The sequence below is a fragment of the Dasypus novemcinctus genome, chromosome 6, assembly GCF_030445035.2.
Source record: "Dasypus novemcinctus isolate mDasNov1 chromosome 6, mDasNov1.1.hap2, whole genome shotgun sequence".
Taxonomy (NCBI): domain Eukaryota; kingdom Metazoa; phylum Chordata; class Mammalia; order Cingulata; family Dasypodidae; genus Dasypus; species Dasypus novemcinctus.
In genome coordinates, this window is record NC_080678.1 from 103,403,974 (window position 1) to 103,423,533 (window position 19,560).

General features: G+C 49.3%; 1 pseudogene; it reads right to left on the bottom strand.

Moving 5' to 3' along the window:
- Positions 1–17,682, bottom strand: part of LOC131278905 (FERM and PDZ domain-containing protein 2-like) — a 38,274-nt pseudogene extending 20,592 nt beyond the window's left edge.
- Between the last annotated feature and the right edge of the window lie 1,878 nt (positions 17,683–19,560).

Genomic DNA, 19,560 nt, shown 5'->3' on the forward strand with positions numbered 1-19,560 from the left:
GCCCTCTTCTTCTGAGAACAGAGAGGAAGCCTCCCTGCCTTTCCCCTTTGAGTTGATATTTCAAAAGCAGCACCCGATGACAGGACAATAGTAACACTCAGTTCACTCTCCTCTCACCATCTGTCACTGAGACACAGCTCGTGGGCCTGCCAGGCAAGGTTGTTACCAAGGAAACAGCTGAACATACATCTCCCATCCTGTCATTGGCAGAAGGACTCTGCTGAGCCATCCTGAGGCCTCTGCTCTCTAAGACCAGCCTTGCAATCTACAAGGAAGGGTGAGCAAACTCAATTCACACTTCATATGGCAACTGGGAGGCCCTCCCTTCACCCTGCAAATGCTTCTTAATTTCCTGATGCTTGCATTAAGCTACTTCACTTGAATCTCAAATCAAAATCTCCAATCTATTTGGTGGGATCCAGACCCATCTTTCTAGCTCCCTGTTGGACAAGTAAGTATATGTGGGAGTAAAACGTGTCCCTCTGTTTCCATATTCAAGGCCAAACCCATCCCCTCTCCTCCTTCCCCTTCTTTGCTTTGCCTCCTCCCTTTGCAGTGGCTCTCAGCATGTGGACCCCTATGCAGTGAGGCTCCCAGGGGCTGCACTTGGAGTCATCTGGCTCTCCCCCTTCTGCCCTCCAAATAGTCACCTGGTTTCTCAGGCTTGCAGGTCGTACATTAGAAGCAGCCCCCCCAGTGCTTCCCCTTTCCCCATTTCCTCCCCCAATGCCAATGCCCAGCTGGACTGGGCAAGAGCCAGCGAACTTGGCTTCCTGGGTCCTGCCTTTGCCTCCCTCATCCCCACCCCCTCATGTCACCAGTGGACTGGCCTAAAACAAAAATCAGTCGTGCTACACACTTGATTCAAAGTCTCCAATGTTTCCCACTGCCCCAATCCAATCCCCCAGCATGGCACTCCCTCCAGGCCTTTTCCAGTCTGGCCTTCAGAGGCCTGATTTCCTTCTGGTTTGATTCCCTACCCCTCTCCCCCATATGGTCTATACCCAGTTGGGGTTCATGGACGAGTAGCTGGGCCCCTCCTGGCAGCCTTTTAGAAATGCCAACTTCTATCCTGGGGACATGGCCCTGCCACCATCATCTCCTGCAGTCATCATCCAGTGCAAGCCTGTGATCCCAGGGTGACAGCTCTTACCTGTTGTCACCCCCACTGAGTCAACCAGGTAGCAAAGTTCTACAGGGTTGTTCCTTGAGCACAGTGCCCAGCACTTAGTAGGTGCTCAGTAAACATGCACTCAGTGAGGTAGAGGGATAAATAAATTAAGAAATGAACACAAGCACAGGCCAAGTGCTCTGCTCACCCAGGTGGGCCCTGGCAGTGGGAGAGGGCAGGAGGCGGATGCACTGGGAAGCTGCTTCAGAAGCAGAACCTGTAGGTCTTAGAAACCAGCTGAAGGTCTGGGGGATAAAGAACAAGAATGAAGGGCTTCCTTTCACCAGGGAAAACAGGGAAGTAAACAGTCATAATTTGAACTGAAATGCAGAGAGCAGGATGCTTGGGAGCAGAGGGCAAGGGCAATTACTCCAGGCTGGAGAGGTTAGGGAGAGCTTACTCAAGGAAATAACACCTGACGTGAAGGCTGACGCTGTTAGCCAAGTGACGGTAGCAGGGAGGGGGAGATGGAAGGTGATGGCCCTCCTGGTGCTAGCCATGTCATCATTTCTTCTTCTCGTAAGAACAGAGGGTCCTAATAAATCGCTTCTCAAGATATGTCAGACTAAGTTGCCAGGGTAAGTAACTTCACCATAAATCAGCAGCCTGCTTTGGGAGAGGAAGCCAAAGGGACCAGAACCATGCCCTGCAGTTGGCTGGAAGGGGCCCTGGTGGACCTTCAGTCTCTGCTGCCTTCCCAGTGATGGAGAAGGCAATGCCGGCTCTGAGGCTTGGACACTGGGTGGTTACAGAGCCCACCTTTAGGCAGAGGACCCAACACAATAAAGTCTCTTCTAGGTTGTGCCTGTACCCTGCCTGGAGTCAGGAGGAATCAGGAGGACCGCTGTGTGAGTCTCCTGCCCTGGGTGTCCTGAATTCCCACCTCATTGTGACTCAAAGGCCCTGGTGGGCAAAAATACAAGGGGATGGAGATGGGCATGCTCTGGGCAGGGGCTTTCACCATGTGCGAAGGCGAGGAGGGCAGAGGACTGGGGACGAGAGCATGAGCAAGCAGCACCCGGAGACAAGCTGGAGAAGCCATCGCACCCCACCCGTTCCATCCTGCTGTCTGGTCCTGGAATCTAGGCAAGCAACAAGGAACTTTTTCAAGGCTATTTGTAGGGGCTGAGATTTTCTGCTTGGAAATAGCTGTCTGTTTCCTCCTGGTTTCACATCCCCATAGAAAAACCGTGATAAGTGGAAGAACAAAAAAGAAAAAAAGAGAGAAGGAGAAGAAATTTTGTTTTCTTTCCTGCCTCCCTCCCTCCCACCCAGAGGCCCCTGCAGTTCCTGATGCCATCCAGGAAAGCTCTGGAAGGAAGGAAAGCCTCCGGACAAGGCGCCCTTACCTGCCCTGAACCCTTGAGGCCCGGGACAGCCTGCCTGTGGGTGAGGCCGCACATGCTCGTTCCATCCACCTAGAGGAGCCGGTCACCTGGGGGAGGGACAGATGTTGCCCTCACATCCCAGCGCTTTGGCAGGAAGGCCTCTTCTTCCACACCCCTGCCCCAGCACCCTGCCCAGGACCTCAAGGAGGGGAGGGGAAGGCAGAGCTACGCGGTGTCCCTGCAGAATCAGGGGATCCCTGCCTTGGCCAGGAGCTGCACCCCACTCTGAACGTCGGGCAGCTCCTTTCAGTCCATCCTTCCAAAGCATGTAGGGAAACGGACTTTAGCCCAGTGGTTAGGGCATCCGTCTACCATATGGGAGGTCCGCGGTTCAAACCCCGGGCCTCCTTGACCTGTGTGGAGCTGGCCATGCGCAGCGCTGATGCCCGCAAGGAGTGTCGTGCCACACAAGGGTGTCCCCAGCGTGGGGGAGCCCCACGCGCAAGGAGTGCACCCGTGAGGAAAGCTGCCCAGCCCGAAAAGAAAGAGCAGCCTGCCCAGGAATGGCGCCGCCCACACTTCCCGTGCCACTGACGACAACAGAAGTGGACAAAGAAACAAGATGCAGCAAATAGACACCAAGAACAGACAACCAGGGGAAGGGGGGAAATTAAATAAATAAATCTTTAAAAAACAAAAAAAACAACAACAACAAAAAAAACAAAGCATGTAATCAGTCAGCGATAGAAAAATCTTTCCATCACTGGCTCACAAAATGGTTAAAACAGATGGGCTCACCCTCATCCTCGCCCCCATTTCCCTGAGAAATGGTTTTGTCAAGCCTCTCAGGGGTAATTTTTATAGCTCCAGGATGTGCTTTATTTCAAAAAAGTTTAGGGAGTTGCCATTGAGATGGAGGACACTGGAATTCTAGGGGACATGAAGATAAGGAAGATTCTAAGTGCCCTTTCTGACTCAATTCTGACAGTTTTGGGGAATAAGAGAAAATTAGCCCCTTCCTTTAGAGCCATGGGCCACGAGATAGGGCCGAGAAAAAGCTGGCAAGATCCTCCTCAGCTATGAAAGTGAGTCACAATGCAAGGGAAGCACATAGCTTGCTTTACATCACTTGCCGATATAGAGCATCCAATGCCCACAGTAGACCTATCTTGGGCAGGGCAGGTTAACTTACTTCCTTTGCAGGTGATGGAACCAAAACCAGGAGGGGCACTCTGCTGGCACGAGGTTTCACAGAGCGGAAGTGGGCGAGGCCAGGGTCTAAAGTCTGCCTGCTGAGGCTGTTGGCTGCAGAATGCAAATTCCGCACTAAGCGCCATCTCTTACCCTGCAGGATTCACCCTTCCCTGGCGGTGGGCCCTCCAGGAATGATGGACTTCACCTAGATGCCTCCATAGAGCACACGCGTGGTCGTGCCACCCTGGAAAGCTGAATCTCGCAGCTCACCACCCTGCCGGCTGCCCTGGGGGAGGCCCTGCCCGAGCTCCCTGATGAAGGCAGCCCCACCCGCCTACCACTCTATCCCAGTACCTTACCGCCTTTGGACACTGTCATATGTTTTCCTGTTAGTTTAGACTACAGCACCCATGGAGCAAGAAGGGTAGGAGCTCTCAAGAATGCATTCCACGTGCAGGAGCTTTGCCGTATCCCCAGAACCCAAGCTGGGTGCAGGGAAGGCTCTCGGGAATTGGAATTGCATCTGATGCACAGCACATCTCTCCGTGGGTAGAAACCAATGTGGCTGACTGTGGCTACTGCCTGGCGGCTGGAGCCTGGCCCCTCTCATGTTGGTGGATAGTTTGTATGTACAAAAATAGAGTTAATCTCTACATAGCATGCTGCAGCTCATTTTTTTTTACTTGACAGGAGATGGTGACCATTTCTCTAGAGTTTAGCAGATAAAGACCTAATTCTATCTTTTTCTTTCCAATTTACTTTATGCAGGTAAACACACATATAAAGATATTTACAATGGAATCATACTATTCTCAAAGAATTTCTTTCTCCTTCTTCTTCTCCATCTCCTCCTCCTCCCCCTCCACCTCCTCCACTTCCTCCTCCTCTTCCTCCTCCTCCTCCATCTCCTCTTCCTTCTCCTTCTCCTCCCCCTCCCCCTCCTTCTCCTCCTCCTCTTACCTCCTCCTCCTCCATCTCCTCTTCCTTCTCCTTCTCCTCCACCTCCTCCTCTCTCACATACAGCACTACTTACTAGGACTCTTATTTCCATGAAATAGATTCCCAGGAGTAGTATTTCTGGGTGGAAAGCTGTTCTCACTTTTTAAAACCAATTTTATTGATACATATTAATAAATACGTTCACTGTTAATTGTAACAGATGTTCTAGATTGCATCCCAATGTGAATGTTAAAATAATTATTCACTTTTCCACTGGCTTTGTATGAGAATACCTGCTCTCTGCATCCCACCAGCAAAATTTTGCCAATCTGGTAGAAATAAGGTTGGAAGCTTTATTCTAATTTAATTTGTATTTCTGTGGTTTTCCATTTGTTTAATGGTCATTTGGATTAGAATGTGACATTTCAATAATTATTTTTGAAATTAAATTTCCCCAAAGAAATTGAAAGTGTTTTGCTAGCCAAAGGAAGTAGCCTACCTCTTATCAGCATATTTATTAATTGTGACTATACCAAAATTTAGCAAGTTTCTCAAAGGAGAAATAACCATGTTTTGGTGTCTGATAGGACTGTTACCCAAAGGCAAGGATAAATTGTCTATACTCTTTACCAGTCCATTCACTCAATGTGGACACATGCACATTATTTCTTGGTTTCTTATATGCACATGTAAAATCTTCCACTGACATCAAATTTATGGCTGGATGATGATCCAACAATTCAGGTATCCTTGCTCTAGGCACACAGCATTATCTGGTAGGAAAGCAAAGAATGTCCTCCATTCACTTAGCTCTTGGGCTTCTTTTGGAAATTTTCACTAGCCATAGCATTCCCTTCCTGACGGAAAATTCTATCCTGTTTCCAATCAGTAATTAAATCTAACAACAAAGTTCCTGGAATCCAGACCCATTCCAATGTCTGTAACAAGGGCAAAAGCTTCCTACCTCTGAGTTCCCACCACCCTTTGTGGCTACCATGCCCCAAACTCTCCTCAAGGGTCTGCCAGATAAAGCCCAGAAACCAAAAACAAAGTGCCAGTCCTGGCCAAGGCCTCACCAATGCGACTTGTAGCTGGCCCTTGTAGCTGGGGGGGAACCAAGACTCCACCCTGGTCCTGTTCTGGATGATTGTGGATGACCCCACTCACCTTTGGCTTTTGCCCCTGCAGTCATACCATCCTTGCCTTCTCCTTGCCAACCACCTTAACCTCAAAGTCAGGATACATCCCTCAATTCCACTCATATTTCCTCCTCTGCTTGCTGGTGCTCCTTAGCACCTGCAAACCAAGGGTGACCTGCATCTCCCAGTTTGCCTTTGACCTCCATCCTCCACTGCAGGCTCCTGCTGATTTCTTAGTTCATCCACCTCCCTAGTGGTGGTGTACATGCTTGTGCACCATGAGTACATTATCAAAGGTTGCCATATGCATGGATGCCCACCAAATGGCCATCATTTCAACATTGGCTTTCCATGCTCTCCTAACAACTCTTACAGTCACACTGAATCCAAGAGTCCCATCTTCTTTCACCAGTTCCACAAAGTAGATTTCACCAGCATTGGTTTCTGAAGGGGATAGTGGATGAGAAGAACCAGCACTCTGCACCAAACCAAAAGAATAAAAAGAAAACATGAAGGCACTCACCCCATCTATAAGCAATGGCACCACTTAGCTCCCAGCTGCTGACAGAAAGAACAAGAGCTTCATTTCCAGCTTTATTAGCTCCTCCCTGTATGGCCTGGGATGGTATTTTGGTCTCTTCAGACTCAGTTTTTCACAGTCCACAAAAATGGAACGAGAGAGCTCCCTCCTAACTTAGTGTGGCTGTGAATGACGTGCAGCACACAGCAGGGGCTCAATAAACGTGGGTTCCCTCAAGTCTCCACTCATGATGTGAGCTTCTATGTTAAACTGACGTGTTCCAGAGACATCCTGGTAACTTCACACAGGATACACGGACAAGCAATGGCATACCAGATACCAGACAGACAAAAGCTTCTCAGGTGGAAGGAAACTTCAGGAAGAGCTTCACTAATTCCTAGCAATCATGGCTAGGATGGATGGCTGCTCCAGGGAAGGTGAGAAGAGAAAAATTTTCTATTCTGTACCAAGCATTTTGCTTGGTGCTATGACAATAACCATGTTAGATCTGTTCTCTCATTCATCCAATCATTCAACAACATTTATTGAGCACTAATTATGTGCCAGGCATTGTGCAAGTCACTGGGAATATGGCAGTGATAAGTGAGACATGATTCCTGCCCTTATTGAACTTACCATTTACTGTGGGACAGACTTTTAACAAACAGATTCCCAATTAACCCCAAAAAGTTGTGATGCTAAATGCAGTTGTGATAAAGTGCATGAGATAAAGTGCATGTTATCATCTGGAGGCTCAGAAATGTAAGAACACGTAGCCAGGCAGTGGAAGAACCAAAAGGTGAACCCACGTTCAGGCGATAGGAGCGCTCACAGAACTGGGGGGGTCTCAGCAAGCAACAGCGGGAAACCAAGCCAGAGTCACACAGGGCTAGGAGGGAACGCCCAGGCTGCTGTGGATGTCCCACTGGCCACACAGCCCACGTCCAGCAGCTGGGCCCAAGGGCACTCCAGGCTCTTGTCCATTCTGTCCCCTCTTCTAGGCTGTGTCCTAGTTGCTACATTGGAAAATGTAACCTGGACACAGAAAATAAACAAGCTGGAGTAAATGGAATAATGATCTATCAAAAAGAAGACTTTCCAAAGAGACTGGTATAGTCACAGACAAAACCCTAGCCTTCCCAGACCACCCCACACACACACCCCATGGTATTTGGTCTCAATTTTAAAAATCAAAGAGTGAAACAGCCTCTGAGAGTTGACACCCAACGTGCCCCAGGAGCTTCCTGGCAGTGAAGCTGCCCGGTGGCCCAGGGATCCTGGGCCCTGGCCGTTCTCCAGGCTGGGTCATGAGAGTCATGGCTGTGGTGACCCTCAGCATCCTGCCAGAAAGCAGGGTCCAGAGAAAACCAGGCTCGGAGAACACCAGTCTGAAGCCCCGCTTCTGGCCAAGGGAGCCTCTGATGTGTGGCCCGGTGGTTAAGCTTTTGCCTGTGGAGTCAGACTCCTTTGATTTGAATCCCAGTGTGGGTGCATACCCTCCGTGGGCCATTGGGTGTGCTCCTCCTTCTCTCTGTGCCTTAGGTACCGCATCTCTTAAAAGAGTTTTTAATTGTAACTATCTTCTAGGGTTGCCTTAAAGACTCCATGAGATGGTACCTGAAAGTATTTAGGATGCTGCCTGGCACATAGTTAAGCGCTCAGTGCACATCAGCTGCCCGTCTTCTCTTGCAGACCCCCTGCATCCGGTTCTTCATAGGAGGCCCTGTCTGGGTGAGCTCCATGGCCAAAGAGGCAGGGATTTTCATGAAGCCCTCCATCATAGCAGATAATGATAGCAAAAGTGGAGCATGAGGCTCTGAGAAGTGGAATGACTTGCCTGTTTCCATCAGGGTCCCAGAAAGAGCTAGAAGGTGCATAGGCTCAACTTGGGTCATGGAAGAGAGTTTAGTGAAAGGCCTGTTTTCAAAGGCATTGGCAGCATTTAGAGAAACTGATAAGGAACAGGTTAGGTGCTGTGCAGCTAGAAATAATGGGAGCCTTTACTACCCCTAGGCCTGAAGGGCCAAAAGGGGGAGCAGTTGATGGAACCTAGAGAGAGGAGTTACATGGCGAAGACTGCCTGATGGGCACTGTGGTATTCAAAGGAACACAGCCAGCTCGTGGTGGTCATGCAGAGGTAGAGTGAAAAGCTGTCCTCACTCTTCCTCAACCTCCAGGCTTCTGTTGGATCTTCCCCTGAGCGGGGGCTACCAGAAAACAGAGGGCAAGGCAGGCTGCTGATAGTCCAAAAACACCAGCTTCACAGGGTCCAAAGCAGTAGGCAGAGGCCGGAGAGGGGTCTGGTAGAACACAGGGAGACTACCCCACCCAGCATCTGAAGTGACACTGCTAGAGGACGGCGGAGGCAGGATGGAGGCACACAGATGACTGATACACCAAAGATGGGCTTTAGGATCTTCCTCCCTGATGGGGGCTGCGCAGAGCAAAGCCCTTGAGTTTCCAGCTTCGGGATGAATCAGAGGCCAAGAATAGGAGCTGCCTGATTGTCTATTCATTGCCCTTTGCAGAAATCAATCTCTTCATGTTGTCATTGCCAGGAATAATTATAATGAGCAACTATGGGTACTGAAGGCTCAAACACTGTGCCCTGTGGCCCAGGTACTGACTAAGAGCTTACTCCCCTTTATACTCTTCTCAAAACCAAGCAAGGCAGAAATTTATTTCCATTCTACAGATTAGAAAACTGAGACATTAAACTCCTATCCACCTGACATGGCAAATAAAGAGAAAAGGAGGACTTCAAAGGCAGTGCTGTTAGGCCCCACCACCTGTTCTCTCTCCTCCAAATTCTAGGAAGTGAGCAGAGGAAAGGAGTACCTTTACTGGCAGAGGGGAAAGTGGAGGCACCGGTCTGGGCACTGAGCTCTGAGCCTGAGCCTTTTCTACTTCTTCAATATTTCTCTCCTGATCTTGTGTGTGTGAAAGAAAACATCCCTGATTCCCGTCACCCAGGCTGTCCATGATGAAGATCCCAGCATTGGCTGTGCCGCTATTCATTTCCTTGTTTGGGGTGTGCTCACAGACACCTATAAAAACAAGCCAAGGGAAATGGACTTAGCCCAGGGTTAGGGCATCCGTCTACCACATGGGAGGTCCGCGGTTCAAACCCTGGGCCTCCTTGACCTGTGTGGAGCTGGCCGATGCGCAGTGCTGATGCGCATAAGGAGTCCCTGTGTAGGGGAGCCCCATGTGCAAGGAGTGCGCCCCGTAAGGAAAGCCGCCCAGTGCGAAAGAAAGTGCAGCCTGCTGAGGAATGGCGCCGCCCACACTTCCCGTGCTGCTGATGACAACAGAAGCGGACAAAGAAACAAGATGGCAGCAAATAGACACAGAGAACAGACAACCGGGGGAGGGGGGGAATTAAATAAATAAATAAATCTTAAAAAAAAAAAAAAACAAGCCAAGAAGAAGTCAGCAGCTGGGAAACGTGGGCAGCTCTACGTGGAGCACAGCACTTTCTTCCAGTGACAGAGGGACTTTCAGAGCTCCAGGGAAGGATGTAAGCTTAGCATCTAGGGAAGGATGGTGCTTTAAGAAAAGAGGGAAGGAAGATATGAAATGTGATTTCAAAACCTAAATGGCGCTTAAGTAACCCGACTATGAAAACACCAGATCAGAGGAGAGAACATCAACTCCTCCTTATTAAGCTCCTGCCAGGTACAAATCCTAGATCTATATGCCTTCCCATCTTCTCATAGTCCCATGAGGAAGGTGTTATCCCAATTCAAACTTGAGAAAACAAAGCCAAAAGGATTAAGTCACTGGCCTAAGTCCCCGCAGGCAGTACGTGGCAGTGCTCTTAAATCCAGCCTCTCTGGATCATGAGCACTCAGCAGCATCTCCAACCTGCAGGGCTCTTTCTGGGGTACTTGGTAATAACCAAACTAGGATACAGCCTGGGTGACTGATCCCTGTGTACCCCACATCTAACCCTTGACCTGGCAAAGAACAGAGGAAAGAACATGAAGTCATGAATTAAAAAGTGAATCCTTGAGCAAGGCATTTAAGAATGGTGACCTCAATTTCCTTACACTAAATAGAAGTAATATAGCAACTACCTGGTAGGGTTTTGGTAAGGATTAGGGAGACGGTAGATAGATGATAGATAGATAGATAGATAGATAGGTAGATAGATAGATAGATAGGTAGATAGATAGATAGATAGATAGATAGATAGATAGATAGATAGATAGATACATAGATAGATACATAGATAGATAGATAGATACATAGATAGATACATAGATAGATAGAATGATAAAGGTATGTATGTGTGGATGGATGGAAGTATGGATGGATGGATGGATGGATGTACAGATGGATGAGAGAGAGGGATATAGAAAGATGATAGATATACAGATGATGGATGGATAGATAATAGATGATAGAATTATGTATGTATATATGGTAGAATGATAAGTGGGTGTATGGATGGATGATAGGTAGATAATAGAATGATAAATGAAAGGGTGAATGGATAGGTAGAATGATAAATGGATACATAGATGAGGGATGGATAGATAGATAATAAATATATGTACATATGGATGGATGGATGATAGAATGATAAATGGATGTATAGATGAATGACAGAGAGACATAGGGATATTGATAGATGATAGATATATAGATGATAGATGGATGGATGGATGGGTAGATAGATGATAGAGTGCTTAGTCCATTGTAGAGCCTCAATAAATGTATTCACTGTTAATATTAGGTGCTCAATATATGTATGTGGGAAGAAGGAATAGTAGATTTCTTTAGAGTGGGACATACAAACACACAAGTAGATTTACTATATTCAAAACAGACTCATTAGCCCTGAGAGATGTGCCCACGCTCACATGTTGAATGGATTTGATTAGGAGTTATTCCAATCTAAAGGTATTCAGTAAGGAGCTGTGGGGCCACCATTGTCTAATGCTGTATTCCTGGCCATTTCCTTCAAATGTCCTCTTGTCCTTGTCCCTAGCAATATGGTAAGCACTGGGCCTTTTCTTCCACAACCTCCCAAGAGACTGTGGGGGACTTGTGATGGGTTGAAAAGCCAACTTTGCAATTGGTGCCCTGACTAAAAGTAAGACAAGCTAGGAGACCTTTTGCAGGTGATTAAAACTCACTTTACCGTAGACCTTGGTGGCTGCTCCTGATAGGAATGTTATCAGTCTGGCCCTGACTTCCCACAAGACTGGCTGCCCCAACAGCAAAAAATGTCCTGGTGGTCCATCTGTGCCCATAGATCCAGCCAGCATCACCGTGGAAATGCCTTCCTGTGGCTACGGGAATGCAGGTCATGGCTGTGGAAGGAACTCAAACTCTGATGAAGGAAGGATGCCAACAGGTGGCTGAGGTCCCCCAGAGAAAAGACATGTAATTCCTAGCCATCGTGGGGAACCCATTGTCCAAAATTCTTCTGAAACTAGTGGCTTGAGGATCACAGACTTTGGGTACTGGTTTTTGACAACCCCCATCACAACAGGCCATCCTTGAACTACTCTGAATTGAGAAACATCAGCTGCATTCTATTTCCTGACAACAAATTGGATCATTTGGCTGCGCCTCTCGGTCCCACTTTCATGGGAAATACTGGGAGGGAGACAATATTGCGGGAAGAACAGTAATCATGTTGGGAAACCTAACAGAGACCATAAAAGGAAGGTTGGTGTTTGCAGAAGTCCCAGGGCAGGCTCAGGCCCCTGGGTGAGAGGCCACTGCTGGGACCCAGGACAGCCTCCTGACACCCTCCCATGGCTTCCAGGCCACGACAGCCAGACACCTGGGAATGCCATCAGGGGGCTGCATGTCTGTGAGAGCACAAGAGCATGCATGGTTCCTGGGGGGCAAGGCAAAATGGGGTGCCTGTGTGTGGACTCTAGACAAGGGTGGATGATGTGACATGAGGCTTTCCTGCACATAAGAGGAATTTGTGCAATGCCACATCCCTGGAGTGGGAGGGAGAAATCCATGTGCCTGAATTTGCAGGCAGCCTGCACTTAAATTCTAGAACTGTTCAACCAAATAGCAGTGGTGGTCCCAGGCAATTGGGGGTGGGGGCATTAACCTCCCCCATTATCTCCATCAATCCCTGAAAAACTGCCCCAAATAAACATAATAATATTATTATTCATTACAAACAATTGTTGCTTTCTCATTCTTATCTAAAGGATGAATAAAAGCATCTTTTTAAAAAATTCACTCTTTTGGTTGATCTATAAAATGTCTGGCTGATCTGTAACAGGGGCACCAAAAAAGAAGAGCCTGCATGCTATGTGAATTCAACTTCAGAACAGCTTCCCAGGCCTCTTTGCCCTGCCTAAGCCCCTCCTAGGAAGACATCCTGGTGCAGCCACTTCCAAAAAGGACTTCAGGTACAATAAGGATGTCCTCCCTGACATGCATGGAAAAGTGGGCAGGAAAAGAAAACAACCAATGGGTGGGCCCAGCTGTGAACTGGGTACACCATACCCTTTCAACAGAACAAGCCAAGGCAGAAGCCAAGTGTATTGATTTGTGCCCCCTGCATTGCTTCTTTGCAAGCCACTAACTACTGCAAGGACAGCAATGCAGAAGACCCCCCAGGGACACAGAGACCCAGTGCCCATGGCGATCATGTGTTCCTAGACATCGAGGTGGCCCTTCTGCCTCCCTAACCTGGCTCAGATGTACCTTTCGGCTGAGAAACCATTAATTCTAGGTTGCCCGGAGAGTTCTGGACCATTCTAACAGCTATGTTGAATGCGAAGCCCTCCAGGCCGATGTGATTCAAGGCCACTATCTGCCCTCCTGGAAGAAGAAGGCATCTCAATAAGAAAGGGCAGTTCCTTAAAGCAGCATCCCTGGCTGTGTACGAAGCAGATATACCTGGTTTCATCTTTCCAGCTCTTTCTGCTAGTTCACCAGGTATAATAGAAGAGATGAAGATTCCAGAGTTCACTGTGCTCACATCTTCTCCTTCATTCATGACAAAACTATAATCCAAGACAGTGTTTCTTGTTAAGAGGATATGTAATAATTTGGTAGCTCGGAGATGTTGGGTCATCAGCCAGTAAGTGCCATAGCTGATATTTGCACACACGTGTCTAATTCTCAAGAAGCTCTTTTTCCTCTGCCCCAACACATGGAGAAAACTAGATAAGCAACCATGAGGGCAAGCACAGCCAAAGCTAGGAAGGCGACTCACCCAGGTGTGCTCAATTCTGCTCCAGGAGCTCATCAGAAACTAGAAAGAGTTGATTTTTCAACCCAGCACCTTGTCTCAGTTTCTCATTTTTTGTGTGGTTTTAAAGATCTTCAAAGGTGGTAACAAGAGATGAGAAGATTGGTTATTCTTCTCTATCCCTAAGAAGCTAACTATACTATAGAAAGGCTGTTAAAAGGCATTAGGGGGAAAGAAAGCCTTTGCCAATCTTGCACTTAGATTCTCAAGATATGCACCCAAAGGCTTATGGAGGCTGAAAGGCAAACTTTAACCTTAAAATCTCATTGATCTTGGGGGAAACTGAAAGGGAGGAAAAGCAGAAGTGACCCCTGAAGAAGGCAAACTGGGAGAGGAAGGACAGGAAGGTAGAATAGAAAGTCAAAAGGGACAAGTGCCCGCCCTGCCCAGGTGTAAAGATGGAACCTCACCCAAGGGCAGCCGGGAGCTGCTTACCAAAGCCACAGCATGGGTCATGCTTCAGTGTCATGCAAATGATTTCCTGATCCAGTTCTGCTGGAAAGCTCTTTGTCCTGTTGTTTTGTGAGCCTAGAGATGGAATCAAAGCAATACATGTGCTTTCCCCAAAATTATTTGGGACCTAATACAAAAAGAGAGAATGGTACTTGACAAAGTGAAAACAAACTCTGAGAGCAAACTGAGTTTAAATTTAGTCTCCTGACAGTGCTGGGAACAGATCATTGAACACACAGTTCTGGCTAGCCTTACTGGATCAGTGTGAGGGACTTCGGGGTCTAAGAGCAGAGGTTGGAGCAGGGTGGGCTCTCCAGGGGTGCTGGCCTGGAAAGGGTGGTTTCCTGACTTACTATAGCTTTTGTTTTCTGCATTGGACTTGGACCAACCACAGAAGGTGAGCAGAGAGGTGCCTGTCTGCCAGTGAAAATCAAATGGGGAGCTCAGGATGGACAGCAAAGCCTTCCCTCCTTCACTTCTACTAATCGGGGGTGACACCAGCCAGCAGCCAGCCAGGGCACCCTGGAGCACTTCCCCCTCAGAGGAGTCCTTGGGGAGTGGCAGGCAGGCTGAGGCAGGGAGTTGGCATGCCTGTGCTGACAGAGCACATGGAGAAATGCCCAGGGGGTTCCCTCACAGCGGAGCTTTCTGCACCTCTCCTTCCTCCAGGTGCCACGGTGGATGCTCAGAGGCAGTTCATGATTAAGAGGTGCCCGGTGGCCTGCCAGATCCAACCCACATATAAATAGTTCTTCTCCTTAAGGAGTGTCTTTGTCCTTGCCCTTCATTGGAAACTTGCCGGAGGATGTCGGAGACAGGGACGGTTGTCTACTCCACATGTTTGCTGGTGAACCCTGGTGGAGAAGAGTCCAACCCCAGCCCCTTGGGTCTGCAGGAGGAGCCGCAGCCCTAAGGGATGCCACGCTTTCCTACTCATGCCCCTACCCCCTCGCCCCTCCTCCTTCAGGGGCCAGAGCACTGGGGTTCTCTCAGCCAAAGCTCTAACACATCTCAGAGCCACTTGCCAAGCCAAAGGCAGACGTTGACTGTGAGAGCACTTCCCAACTCTAAGTCGCTTTGAAAATAATTTAAAAAAAAAAAAAAGAAAGATTATGGACATTATTTGGGAAGCAGCCTGAAATGGCAGTGAGGGATTTAAAGCAAGCCTCGGGAGTAAGGTTTCCTTTACCCCAAATGGATCCTGCGGCCTGGTCGGTATCAGTGCACACGTTCAGAGCTGGCGGCCCACAGAGAGGGGTGGAAGTCCTTGGCTTCTGGATTGAACAGGTGCTCTGAAGCTGTCCCCGGCCAGTGGAGGGGCTGCAGAAAGCAACCCAACAAGACAAGGAGAGGCAAGATGAGACAAGGCCAGGTAAGGCAAGGGAGGAGATGCTCTTGGCATTTCAGATGGAGGCCTGGGGAAGGCCACCCAGGCCCCGTCCTCTGGCAGGTGAGAAGATCAGCTCCGGCTATCAGGAGTCCATTGGGAAGGACAGCTCTAGGGTCTTACTTCCCAGCTGAGCTCACCCCCAGCCCCATCCCCACCAAGGAGCCAGGCTTGTGAGGACAGCCATGTAGAACACTCCAGAAGAATCCAGCTGCCTCCTGCACAGTGTCAAGAGTCCTCCATCTATACCACAGGAAGCAGAAGAACCATTTGGTTAAGCCCTGCCCAAATTTCTGAGCCACAAAAGCATGATCAGAGTAACTAAATGGTTGTCATTTAAGCCGCTTGTTTGAGGCTAGTTTGTTACTCAGCATTAGAGACTCCAACAGTTTTGTCTCATTATTAGTGATTTCATTTGCAGCCAGTAGCAATGCATATTTGCACCTATAGAATTTAGGCCATAATTTTCCAAGAATAACTTTAAGATATCTGTGCATTGAGGGTCAACTGAATCACCCAAGCCCTATTGCCAAAACAGATGCAGAACTTTTCCTGAAGAAATGGTTCAGAGAGCCGTCTTCATTGGTCACCTGCTGCCTGTGAATCCAGACTACCTATATAACTTGTAGGGCTCTAGGCTCTTTTTTAACATTACAGATCATCATGTTATAGTGTAAAGTTGTGTTTATGAGCTCATTATTTTCTTGTATAAATTCAATAACAAGTAGTACGCTGATAGGTGAGATAGCATAGTGCAAATATTTGGGACACAGGGTCTGGAGTTCACTGCATGGGTTCAAATCCCAACCCCTCAGTTTCCTCCTCCATGCAGTGGTTAATACAACAGAAGCAGATTCACAGGGATCCTAGGGTCCAATTAGTAGGTGGTGTACAGAAGTGACTAGAACCATACCCAGCTCATGATAAGACCAAAAAGACTTAATGCAACTCATTCGTTTCTTCCTCTTCAATTGCATAGCACCACCTAGTTCTTTTTTCACCAAAAGATAGGGGTAAGGTAGTAGGGGTGATGGGATGCAGTGCTTGTTTGTGTTGAGCATAAAACAACTCCCAGCCTTCACTAAAGCTCTGCAGAGTGAGTTGACAGTTGGCTACCCCAGTGATTTATACCTTCCCTAGACATCAGACCCCCTTTAAACAATTCCTTCAGGTGCTGATCACCCCAGCATGCCAAACACATGGGCGCTTGGGGCCCAGGTACGACGGCTTGCTCGGTCGGTAGAGGTGGGGTCTGGCTGCGGACGAGGGGTTGGTCCCACTTGGGACGAGGGGTCGGTCCGGCAGCAGACGAGGGGTCGGTCTCACAGGGGTTGCGCGGTTCGGCTGACGGGGTCGCCCAGCAAAGCCGGCGACAAAGGGGTCGCCCGGAGAAGCAGGCGACGAACTGGGGACAAGGGAGGCCAGGCCCTTGTCGGGAGCTCTCAGGACTGGAGGGCGCATGGCAGAAGAACTACCGCGGACACAAGGTAAACACGCAAGTCCAACTTTATTGAGGGAGAGGCAACAGTTTTATAGGGGCTGGGGAAGGCTGATTGGTCGAAGCCACGCCCTGTTCTGATTGGTTGCCGGAGAAAGGTCAGTGGGCAGTACTGGACGGGGGAGGGGTGGTGGTTAGGGATTGGCCATCGCTGTTGCTGGGGGAAGGGGCAGGGTTTAGGGATTGGTGGCTACTGTTGCTGGGGTGGAGGGCAGACTGGAGTTTCCCACCCACGCCTGGCTGTTGCGGCTGTCGGGGGAAGGGAAGAGGGCAGACTGGATTTTTCCGCCCACGCCTGGCTGTTGCTGCTGTCGGGGGAGGGAAAAGGGCAGACTGGATTTTTCCGCCCTGCACCTGTGCAGGGAGAAAGAAGAAGAAGGGTGCCGCCCCACAGGCATTGTGTGGCGCCATCCGGGAGGAGGGGCGGCCGCGGAAGCATGGCTGCCGAGAAGGGGAGACCCGAGGGCACTCTGCGCCCATGCCGAGCTCCCTTCAGGGGTGGCGGTGAGTCCGACCAGCCACCCTATTATGGGGGCAGTGGCTTGGCCTGCCACGGCCGCTCCCCCGCCAGGCCAGCAAACCACACTTCAGCCCGAGGGGTGACCGCACCCAGGCAACAGAGGCACAAACCCACCTGCCTCTGACTCCCTCCCCACCACTGTCCAGGTTGAAGGCGTCCAGGGATGTGCAGGGCCGGCCTCCCTCGGCATCTTCGAGCCCACGTGCAAACAGCGCATTTCCTGAGCTCAAGAGTCTCTGAATCCAACTCGCAGGCATGGGCCCCCCCAGGGGGGCAGCATTCTCGCTGGCCATTTGCACAGACTTGCTGAGGTCTGGATTGGGGGAGGGAAAAGCAAACAAACACACATGGGGGAGGTCTTCTTCTGCTGTGCGGGGACAGTGACAGCCCACTCACGCCCCGCTCCGCTCCCCCTTCCCTTCCCACTAGCTCATGGGACTCTTCTGATTGGCCCCGAGAATGCCCGTCCTCCTAACTAGCACGTGCCAGTACAGAGATCTCAGGGAGAGAAGGCAGAGGCACATGGCCGTCCTCCCCAGGAGCTGCGGGACTGGACGCGCGGGGCTACCCGAAGCCCTCATGGGAGTGAGGATCCCTCAGCTCCCCGCGGACGCCTGCATGGAAATGAACTGCGGCCACCCCTTCTGCTCCTCGCCTTTACAAAACCATCCTTGCAAACACTTCTCTGGGTGACAAATGAGGTTTCAAACCACTTGGGCTCCTGAGATGAGGCTCTGTCCTCTGGGACATAATCCTTGATAGCTACACGGCTCAGTGGGCCCATTGGTTGCCCTGGCAATGACATTTAAGCTGGGATTCCCATTTTTTCAAATACAAATACCTGCGAGATGTGTCAGGTCTCCCAGCTTGGACACGTTTGCCCTTTGTCCCTCCATGCCTAAAGGTTAACCAATGACCCCGGTGAATTCCTCAACTCAGTACGATAGATGCAGGGGACTCTTGCGATTCACTCTTCACATGATTAACATGAAGGAGAAATTGGGATTTGATTGATAGAACCCTTAAAATAACCAGACTTCACACCAAGCCAAGTTTGTTCTTCTAAAAAGAAAAACGATGATTATGGTTCGACCATCTGCTCCCTGCTGAGACAGAGCAGGAAGGAATGTTTGAGCACAAGGCGCTTAGGTAGCTCCAGTTTTCAGAGTGTGCAAGTGTGTGTGTGAGCATGTGTGTATATATATGAACATGTGTGTGAATGCGTGTGCGTGGTGCACGTGTGAGAATGTATGCACACATGTGTGCACATATATGCATGTGTATATGCATATACTTTTGTGTGTACGTGTACACATGGATGTGTGTGCAGTTGTGTGCATCAAACAACACTGCAGCATCTACACTGCAAGGACTTCTGTGGGCATTAACCCCTCACACAGAAACGTCTCTTCCCTCCAGTGGTGTCCAGTTGGTTGCCAGGGCTTGCCCACTGAAAACTCTAGCCTTTAAAAAGCACTTCTGGAAAGGAGATTTGGCTCAACAGATAGGGCATCCACCTACCACATGGGAGGTGCAGGGTTCAAACCCAGGGCCTCCTGACCTGTGTGATGAGCTGGCCCATGCACAATGCTGATGCGCACAAGGAGTGCCCTGCCATGCATATGTAGGGGAGCCCCATGCACAAGGAGTGCACCCCGTAAGGAGAACCACCCAGCACAAAAAAAGCACAGCCTGCCCAGTTGTGGTGCTTCACACATGGAGAGCTGATGGGGCAAGATGATGCAACAAAATGAGACACAGATTCCGGGTGCCGCTGACACAAACGGACACAGAAGAACACAAAGCAAATGGCCACAGAGAGCAGACAACTGGTGGTGGGGGGGGGGGCGGGCGTGGAAGGGGACAGAAATAAATTTTTAAAAAGTATTTAAAAATAAATAGATAAATAAATAAAAAGCACTTCTTGTGAGCTTTCTGCATGCACAAGGTCTTAGGGGATTGTGACTCAGGTAGGGTGGGTAAGCAGCAAGGCACAGAAGCGCAAGTCTGGGCGGTTATCTGCTTTGATTCATTTAATCCTCATGTGACCCCTCCATAGCTAGGGAATAATCTGCCCATTTTACAGATGTGCAAACATGAGGCTAACAGCACGTGAATAGCTCACTCAAGGATCCAAGGCTGGTGTGCTAGTTTGAGGCTTTTTTTGGTCC